The sequence below is a fragment of the Epinephelus fuscoguttatus genome, linkage group LG15 (genome assembly GCF_011397635.1).
Source record: "Epinephelus fuscoguttatus linkage group LG15, E.fuscoguttatus.final_Chr_v1".
NCBI classification, from domain to species: domain Eukaryota; kingdom Metazoa; phylum Chordata; class Actinopteri; order Perciformes; family Serranidae; genus Epinephelus; species Epinephelus fuscoguttatus.
The window spans coordinates 24,353,157-24,363,553 of NC_064766.1; the positions used below are offsets into that span (position 1 = coordinate 24,353,157).

Here is a 10,397-nt window from a genome sequence, read left to right on the forward strand (position 1 = left end):
AAGTTTGTTGGATGTGTGACGTAGCCCCAGTGTGTTTAACGTGTGATGTAACTGTGCCACACTCTTAAAAAAAAAAAAAATAGACTTAAATGTTATATTGCCTGTCAGCGACCTGTCATAAGGTAACCTTTGAGGCAGTTTGGCTCTCAGTGCTCTGATTAATTTGGCATGCAGATGACACAACAGTCATAATTGTGTTTTAATGAAAAAAAAAAACAGCTCCTGGCATTTGCTCCTGGCGTTTTTCACCACTGATTTGGAAGAAGGAAATAACGGGCGTGACACACAAAAAGCTCAGATAGTTTCTTTAAACCCTTTGAAACCTGAGCAAAGAGGCTTATTGTTTTTTTTTCAAACATGAGAAGAAGGCAGTAATCACGGAAAGATGAAATGACCCAAAAAAATGCAAGAAATTTGTAAAAACAGGAAATTAAAAACAAGAAAATTTGTTTTAAGAAAAGAAAGCTAGCATAATTTTAAAATGTAATGATAATAATTTCCACATATATTTTTAAATATTTTCTTTAGTCTATTTTTTTCCGCAATTTGTGGGGAATTTCTCACCAAGTTGGTCACTGCCTTTTTTCCCCACGTTTGTATAAAAAAAAAAAAAAAAAAAAAAAAAAAAATCACACCAATCTGATGACGGTTCAAAGGTTTAAATACAAGAAAGGTGATGTCATTTCAGGTTTCAAAAGGTTAAAATACGTGCTGTACAGTGAATTTATGTTGATGTGAAGAGTGGTTCATGTGGATTTGTAAAGTAACATAAATATTTAGAAAAGTAACTTAAGATTTCTTAAAATTTTACAGAAATGTTTAAGTGTTCAATGTGAGAATGGTATTTGGTAGGGCAGTAGAGAAACACTGATATTCATACATGAACGCAATCTGTAAGTGGTGAAGTGGCACAAATGCTAGAAAGCATTATGTTTTATTCTGTACAATGTACTGAACTGCAGGTTTAAAGGGGCTCTATGCACAATTCAGAGTGTACGAGTTGTCTGGATATGGCTCTCAACATGGAGGTGGCTGAGCTGGCAGCTAGCAGCTAACAGTGCTAACTCCTTAAAGACGCCGTATGTAAGAATGTGGCCAAAACGGTTACTGCACTCAAATTCAAAATACTGCCGCGAGTTGTGTCCACCGCCCCTCCCCTACAGATTCGAGGCTGCTTGACAGCGGCACGCTGACGGCAAAAATAGAAGTCCTGCGTATCTGTTGCGGAAGGCTCCGGAGTGACGCAGCTGAGACGGAGCTGGAACACAGCACAGCCGCAGCCGGGGAAAACACACACATTGACTAGAATTGAATCCTATCGGCTCCGCTGCCGTGCCGGAGCGCAGACGCAACCAACACGCATCTGGTGGAAATTGGGGGTGATTTGTGTGCCCACAGACAGCTGCTGTGGCAGGGCTGCGTCGCCACGTCCTTGATCTTCGGTTTTCCAGCGCACCGTTTGAGAAAGTCCGGCTTCTCTGCTGCTAACGCTGCTGCTGGGATACAGCGGAGGAGGAGCCAGCTGCTAATGCTATGTACCAGGACACTGCTAATGCTGCTTGCCGTGCTGCTAACATTTGTTTCTCAAAAAAATCAGTTGGGTCGATGACCCACATGCACAGGGGCTACAATGTATGATCGAAAATGAATAACAGTTGAAATATTCAAAATGTCCATCCCCGTCTAGCTATGATGCTAGTTAGCCAACTTTGGCTAAAGCTTACCTGTCAAGGAGAAGAGTAGCCACTTCGACATCCGAATTCAAATTCTTCTCCGCTTTCAACCGTCTCCACTGCTTAAAAGCATCTCCTATATAGACCCTTGTTTTGCCTCGAGTTTTTCTTGGTGTTTTTGGGAATCATAACGAGGTCGTTTGGGTTTAGCCGCACCGTCAGACATTGTAACTCTGCCGTAACTGTAACTGATGCTGAGACTCTACTGACTGCGTGACTGGTAGACGGCGGTGGGTGGCGCAACAGGGCCAAAACACAAATTCAAAACATAAACATGATTTTTGTGATTTTTTTTTTTAAATGCGAATATTCTGGCTGTACTATTGTTGTCAGTGAGATCAGTATATTATATGAACATTATTCCTTAGTCTCTGTGACATATTAGGAGGATTTTACGACTATTTATTTTATATTTCTTACATATAGCTCCTTTAAGCAGCACTAACAACGGCAACAGTGCTGACAGAGCTAACAATGTTAACCAAGGGGGAACCATAGGGTGGGAGTTACACCTCTCCGATGACGCTGTCCCAAGATCAGCGGTAACCACCATATGAGTGCAGAGCTAAGCAGCTAACAACTACACACATGCGCTAACAGACAGAAGTTCGACACACACAGAGGTATAGCATGACTTAATTCTTTGCTCAGGACGCTATTACTCCACTATATCTTTACATAAAAAATAGTAGTTTGCTGCTGTATTAATGCTCTGAATGTTTCATACATAACCTTTAAGTCCTTTACACATAAGGGGTGTGATGAATGCTAAATGGACTACACTTGTACAGGGCGTTTCTAATCATCCATCCACTTGAAGTGCTTCACTATGAGTCAAATTCACCCGCTTACACACTTATTCACACACTGGTGGCCGAGGTTACAATACACAGTGCTGCCCACTCCTCAGCAACCATTCACACGCACTTACACACCGATGGAACAGCCATTGGGAGCAATTTGGGGTTCAGTATCTTGCCCAAAGATACTTCAACATGTGAACCGGAGCAGCTGGGGATCAAATCGCATATTTTGCATCAAAACGATTCACACTGGCAGCCACACAAATTTGAGACAACTGTTGGGATCCTGTTGGCCCAGAGCAGCTTCTGGCAGTCCGTCTGAGGTACAATGTTGTATAACCTAAGCTACTGTAAGCTATTTTATTAGGTTTAAGTGAATCTGAGTTCCCTCTGGCAAACAGTAAGGCAGTGTAGATATCTAGGGCTTTTCGAAAGGCAAAAACGGAAGGAGAGGATCTGGTATGCGGTGCCATTGTCAAGGTCAAAAGAAGTAATAAAGTTTGCAGTCTTGGTTCGGACTATGAAGCCTCGGTGTTGTTGTTGTTTTTTTGTTTGTTTTTTTATTGCGTAATATTACCATTCTGTGTTACAGACAAAAACAACAGTTTGAAAAAATATAGACGTGCAAATTCAAAAAGGCCTTTGCTGTACAGGTTTCAGCCAGTAACTCTATAATACACAGAAAACTAAACTCTCCTGCTTAAAAACCAATGAGGAAATCTTATACTCTACTTTGTCAGCAAAAACGGTCGACCACAATATTCCCATCTGGACACTATAAAAGCGTACTCACAGCTAAAGCTCTTCTTCTTGAGCTTGTGGCGAGAGGATGGGTGGGAATTCACGTCAGCAGACTGTCGGCCTGAAAGACAAACAATGTATGGATTACGATTTCACAGACCACAAATCATGGCAAAGAAAAACTGCCAATATCACGGCCAGCGGAAACTATGTGAAAGATCAGCAACAAAGACCCCTGACAATATCACAGTCTGACATATTTCCCTCTGACAAAGACAGAAGGAAAACAGAGATATTTATACAGGATTTCACAATCGGAAATGGCAGATGTGTAAGTTAACTGCTGATAAGTCAGAGTTGAAGAAAACAGTGTGAAACTATAACAGTGGAAGCCCTGAAAGGAGTAAAGGCTACAGCACTGAGTGTTATTGCAACCACAGTTCAGATTACCATTCAGCACACACACACACACACACACACATGAATACAATGCTCTCTGTATTCAGAATCCATTTTTCTTTTCTTTTTTTATTGTTTTTAAATCAGAGTTCCCACTGTGACAAACACTCACCCAATCTGCAAACCTAACTGCCTGGTGCAGACACGGCGCGTATTCATCAGCTGGAAGCAGAACATTAGTGTTCGGCAGCAGAAAAGTAAAAAAGCCACCAAGCAGCCAGTAAGTGAGTCATCAGTCTGGTAGCCAAAGCTCTTTTGACAAGAAGCTGGATGTATGTGCCCTGTTGTTTCAGCACTGACGGGGAATAAAAGGACAGTGGCCGCCTGAGTTCACACCACATGACCGGGGCACTACAGAAATGCTATGAACCGGGCTTAAAGGGAAGTGCACCTCTGAAATATCTTCCTTAAAATGTAACATGAGTATAACGTGCCAGTGAAATGTCTTGTGTGTGATGCCAAATCAATTCACAGCTCTAAAATATGATTTGTAGATGAGAAATAAGAGGCCGAATCACTGTGACGTCGTGCTACCAACAACAATCATTTCACATGCCACTAGAACACTGGCAATTGACTTCAATGGCAGAGATAATTAAAATCCACGATGTGCTGCTGTGGATGGAGGCCGCAGCAAAAGGTTCTTCAGCGTGCTTTCAGACCTAGAGTTGTCTTGCTTTGGTCTGAATCAGGGACTAATGTTGTTCCAAAGTTGCATAATTGCCTAGAGTTGGTTCGTGTTCTCACGGCAGCATTTACAAGTGGACCAGATCAAATGCCTTGAGCGAGAAAGCTGCTCTTGATTGGTCAGAATTTCCACGCAGGAAAAATCCAGGAAGTAAACAAAGCATGGAAGAAGAGTACACTTGCAAGATAAATGTGACACTTTCTAATGTCACAATGGAGGGACAACTACGCAGGTTGATTTTAGCGCTGCTCATCGTGGACTATATTGCTGTCATTGTTCATTTTAGTCAAACCATACAGTTTGAAAACGAGGCGCGGCTCCAACTAGAAAACAATGTTTTGATGCATTGGATGTGCTGAATGTGCATATTAAGGCAGTACAGGAGGAGGTGCACATTAATAATCCTCCAGGACTGTAACATGCTCATGTTTAACCCAAACAATGTGTCATGTGACTGCAGTTGGTTCAGATCCAGGTCAGAACACGTTCTCACCACAAACGAACCGCACCAGAGTTCATTTGTAACTGGACTGAGACCAACTCTTCAAGAAGGTCTTGGTCTGGTTGTTTTGGTGCACACCTGAGTGTGATTGCTGTGTTCACACCTGCCCAAATGAACTGCACTTAGAGGCCAAACGAACTCAAGTTTGATTAAGCCAAACAGGGCAGGTATGAAAGCACCCTTAGATACCTAAAGACATCAATTAGTTCAAGCGTGCACAATATTTGGAATATTTTCACTGCTTTACCTTACACACTAAGCAACTGTGGCAGTGGTAGACCAGCAACTTTGCTCTGCTACGTAAAATTAGCACTTTTGTCAATGGAGTCTGGTAGCTTTGAGATAACTGCTTCAGTTCAAGGGCTGTCTGACTGCAAGGTAAAGCAATGAAATCATTCTAAACATAGCACACACTTAAACAGATATTGATTTTTTCAGGCCGTCGGTAGCTTAGTGGACAGTGCTGGCACCCCATATATAGAGGTGATGCCTCGCTGCAGCGTTGCAAGCTCGACTCCGTCTTGCAAGCCTTTGCCGCATGTCGTCCCCCCATTCTCTCGGTCTCCCCATTTCACACTGTCCTGTACATTAAAGGCAAAAAGCCCAGAAAAATAATCTTTAACACACACACACACACACACACACACACACACACACACACACACACACAGATATTGATATTGATTTTTTTTTTGTGGACCTTTTTTAGTAGGCTAAAAACTGAGGGAGCATTTGTTCAGCATTATTACATCTTTGTACATGACATGGGGGTTTCCTACCCGGAAGTTATTGTAAATAAACACTGTGATTCCATCTACAGTCGAGGGTTCTAACCAATGAAATTCTTGTATTTCTTAAAGATTATTTTTAAAAAAGGGTGGATATTCAAATAAATTTCATTAGCGCAACAGAACTGCAGTCCCAAAACTGTGAAGACCTTTAATATATGTGCACAACCTTGCACATGTTCAGGCCCAGTGGAGTTGGAATATTACCAGAGTAGTGGAGACATGTGGATGCTGGTAACACTGTGCATGTGACTGACTGGGCAGAAATGGACTGCTGTGGTGTGACCAACACACACACTTTGCTCTTAACCTCAGTGAGAGAAGAAGCTTCATGGTTCAGCTGCACCAAATAATTCTGCAAACAAACCCACATTGCTCACATGAAATACTATAAGACGGTTAACTTGCCAAGAAATTAGGTCTGAATTAGGGCTGCACAGTGCGCAAAAAGTCATATTGCAATTATTTTGACAGATACTGCAATGAGAGTCATGATTTCAGTGGTAAATTTACATTTATTTTCCACTGAAAATGATGGTAATGTGATTTTTGCTGGGGTCTGTACCAAACAAGCACTTTCCCTTACATCTGGAATATGATTTGTAGGCCAGGGCATCTCTGGAGCATCACAAAGCTGCATTTATAATGGTATATATTTTATTCATATTACCTTTGTGAAAAAATTGCAGCTCCTGTGTTTTGTTGGGAGAAAGGTATTCACATACCCAACAGTCTTGGATGCAGGTGCGTTGGAAAATACCACTTGACTCTTTGAACAGAAAATCCTGCACACTGCTCGAGCTCAGCTTCACAACTTATTAGTAACACTAACTTTTCGGTCCTCCTGGATCTTTGCATTGAGTGTTGAACACTCTCTACTACTCCTGTAATATTCCAGCTCCACTGGGCCTGAACATCTGCGAGAATGTGCACAGATATTAAATGTCTTTAAAGTCTTGAGACTGCAGTTTCATTGCGCTAACAAAATTTATTTGAATGTCTCCCTCCCATTTTGAAAACAATATTTATTTCAATTGGAATACATCAGAACTGAATTGATTACAACGCTAGACTATAGACTGGTAACAGATCTGAAACTGAGACCAAAGCCACGATGGAAGTGTCCATGGTCTCGTGTCGCAGTTCAGTTCCTCTATGTCCATCTTCTGTTTCATTGCATGCTGCACTTCTGGAATTAACAGGTCAGCTACAAATCCCCATCCAAGCTCTCTCAGCCTAATTCTTTCGCCCACACATATTTTTATTTTTTCATTTTACCTACATATGTAAAAACATGTGCCCCTATGCAGCAAGTCTTAACTACTATGGAACAGTTAGACCAGAGGAACACTTTGGGTTTCTCCTTACATCACCTCACTCAAAGGGATAGTTAGGATCCTTCAAACTGGGGTTGTATGAGGTACTTATCCATAGTCAGTGTATGCCATACAATAGACGGCTGTCAACACACCCCCAGTTTGGAGAAGCAGGCAAGAGTACTGTCATGGAAGCTAAGCAATGTACTGCTGGGGATAGGCGCAGCAGCAAAAGCTATTTTAGCCACCTAAAAAAAAAGTCCCCCTCCAAGAAAATATCAAAAGCAGTTTCAGTGTATGCTATACTGGGAATGTTTTTACTGCAGCCTGTTTCGACAGGGAAGTTGCCAGTAGCTTCAGTTCCTTATTTGTGCTCCTGTTATGCCACCAGCATCCACTGACAAAAAGAGGAATTTTAGCTTGCTGAACACAGCAACTGCTGGTCTGCTGCCTGCATCAGTTAGTTTTTGTGACTACGGTGAATCTAAACTAACTGTTTAAAACACCAAAGTCACACAACAACACAGACAAACTACCTGATCGATGCAGCGGCAGATCAGCAGCTCCTGTGTTCAGGCTATTTGTTAAATTACTGTTTTTCTCAATGGAGTCTGGCTTTAAAAAGAGCAATATAGCAGCTTCAGTTTCCCGTCAACAAACACTGTCTGGCAGCGAGGTAAAGCAATGAAAATATTCTAAATATAATGTACACTTACGCCCCGTTTCCATCAAGCAGTACGGTACAGTTCAGTTTGGTACAATTTTTTTCCCCTTCTACTGTGAAAAGTTGTGGATGGTACCAATGGAACCGTTCTGTACTGTTCCCATTTTTGGTCCCCCCTCTGTTGGGGTACCTAGCACACAGATCTGGTACTAAAAGGCGGAGCTGTGAACACTGCAGTCTGATGATTGGTCAGTAGAGGACGGTCACTCTGCTCAGGGCTGAGCTGTGGCTGGTTTCGAGGCTCATGTAACCACTGTTCATACTGTGGAGAGTTTTATATACATTAGTAAACTATGACTATAAATTAAAGGATGTCAGAGTCAGAGAAAAAATAACTTCATTCACTGGGCCGACTGCCGGCAATTTTTAAGGTGGGATGTTAACTTGTAATGTTACTGAATGCATGAGCTGACGACGTGACTCTATCAACACGTTAAATTTCACTGTGACAATTTTGATCATTCCCTTAGTCTTAATATGACGTACACTTTTAGTAATGAGTGGATCTTCAAGTGTTTACATATATTAATTTCGACCAGCTTATGTGAACTACATATATTCTAACCCTCACTCAGAGAAAAAAAAAAAAAAAGCATCATGGAGCATCGTTCCTGTGGGCTACGGCAACACTAAACCCCTGAGCTTGCCTGAGAAGGACTAAATGCACAAACCTGCTATTTCTAAATATCCCATGGAGAGACTCTCACTGCAGCCTGTTCTATTTTGTTCTGAAAACATCTGCGTGCAGCCTCGTTCTGTGGGCGATAAATAATACGTTTTGTAGTACACTGCTTGCTTTAGTGTCAGTACTACTGTCTGCTTCTTCAAGCTGGACGCATGTCAATTGTCATCTACTGTAGACAAAACACTGACTGACTCCAAACTATCCCTTTAATGTGCAATATAACCCTGTGGTAGATGCCAAATGACTTACTGTGTATGTGTTGGCTAACTGGCTCAGCACAATCAATCACTAACAGAGATGATGGATACCCCACTGTTACAATCATCCCCACTCTCCCCTATCACACAGACTATAAAAAGGTCACTATTGAGTCTGTATATTGATACAAGTCAGACACATTAACAGAAATATGATGTTGATTTCTCCTCTGGGGGGAAATAAAGTGCCTAACTAGTGCCATTTATTTTCTGGAAGTCTCGGTTGACCTCATTTAACTCAGACTTCACTGCTAAATGGACAGTGATTGATTGTGTAATGGCACAGAAAAACACTTGCTTTAAGGACCAAACCCGCAGCCCCTCCTTTGTTAGTTGTGTTAATGTGGGTGTTCCATCACAGCACTCACAAACATTCAGTTTTTCCCACCACGAACACCTTAATCCACAAACTTAAACATATTTTTAAACTCATTTGCTTCTCTGTGATAACATCTCTTTCTGTGAAGAGACGGAAAACACTAGGCGGGAATGTTTATTTTACCTTGTTTGACCTCACCATCACACCTCATGCAAAGCGCCCCTGAACATTTGTGGAGGCTGCATCCAAAGCAGCTCATAACTCACGCACTGACAAAAACTGGACCGAAAAAAGGAAGCGAGATGCCCACAACGTGAAGTCTTGGGAGAGATGGAGAGCACAGCCTACATGCAGACAAGAAGCCTACGTGATGTGACTGAATCAAAAGAGCTCTCAGTGCAACTCAGGATGTTTGACTGGCGATCGTGTTTCCTCGAAAATAGCTCCAGTGCAGCTCAAATGGCGCAAATCTGCCACCTGAGCTGCGTGGAATATCATTTTTTTTTGCAATCCCCTGCAGCAACAACATCAGTTATCTTTTGGTTCAATAAACTTTAGATGGTGCGCGCGCGTAAAAGGTGCACGATCAGGTTGAAAATGCATCAAAAGGATTAAAAATGTATAAAATATTTACGCGAGGAATTGAGGTAAACACAAATGTGTCTCTCACAGGGCGGGTGGAAGCAGTCTGGAGTCTTACCGGTTGTATTTCCGCTGTCCCACGCGCTGGTGCGGTCGCGGTACACCGTGTTGCCTCCTGTTTCTCTGCCGTGCTTCTGAAGCACGCGCCCCTTTTTATCAGGATCCATTTGTGCCATTCGCGCTCGTTCCCCTTCCCGACCCCGGGAGCGCATCGATTGGCTTTGACACCGACGACGCAAATCCTTCCGTTTACCAATGGCTGTCAGCGCGCACGCCCTCCCTGCCTTCCCACTGCTGCCTGCCCCCCTGCGTCCATTTGAGTCGCAGCCAGGCCCAGAGGAGGGGAGTCTGTATGGATGTGTCCGCCTCACTGGTTTAATGGGGCTACAGCCCCCCGGCTCTCTGCCTTTTATTGACTCCCTGGTGTGTTTTAGTTGATTGTTTTTTGCTTCTTTCTTTTTTGAATATTTCATTGCAACAAGTGCTCCTCTCCTACTGTTGACCCTGTGTCATCCTAGTCTATATGACTGCTAAAGTAAAAGTGAAGTGAAACTAAATATCACTTATGTATAATGCTGAAATGTAAGTTATCCACATTGCCTGTCTGCTTATGACTTTGAGATGCAAACTTAAATTTATGTTTTAAATAGGGGTGCACAATAACATCGGCAGATCAATGTTATCGGCCAATATCCTCCTGAGACCCTGCGTCCTCATATGAGGACATCACATTTTGGGTT

At 42.4% G+C, this 10,397-nt stretch overlaps 1 protein-coding gene across 2 annotated transcripts in view; it reads right to left on the reverse strand.

The window, feature by feature from the left end:
* The window catches only part of LOC125901730 (cAMP-specific 3',5'-cyclic phosphodiesterase 4B-like), a 97,249-nt gene extending 87,386 nt beyond the window's left edge, over positions 1-9,863 (reverse strand). The window contains exons 1-2 of one of the 2 annotated variants that reach the window (XM_049597598.1): positions 9,716-9,863; positions 3,330-3,398 (exon numbers count right to left, since the gene is read on the reverse strand). The gene's annotated coding sequence lies outside the window, so the exon portion shown is untranslated. Of the gene's footprint in view, positions 1-3,329; positions 3,399-3,848; positions 3,911-9,715 lie in introns of those variants that run through there. The other variant, XM_049597599.1, reaches the window with a different exon arrangement.
* Between the last annotated feature and the right edge of the window lie 534 nt (positions 9,864-10,397).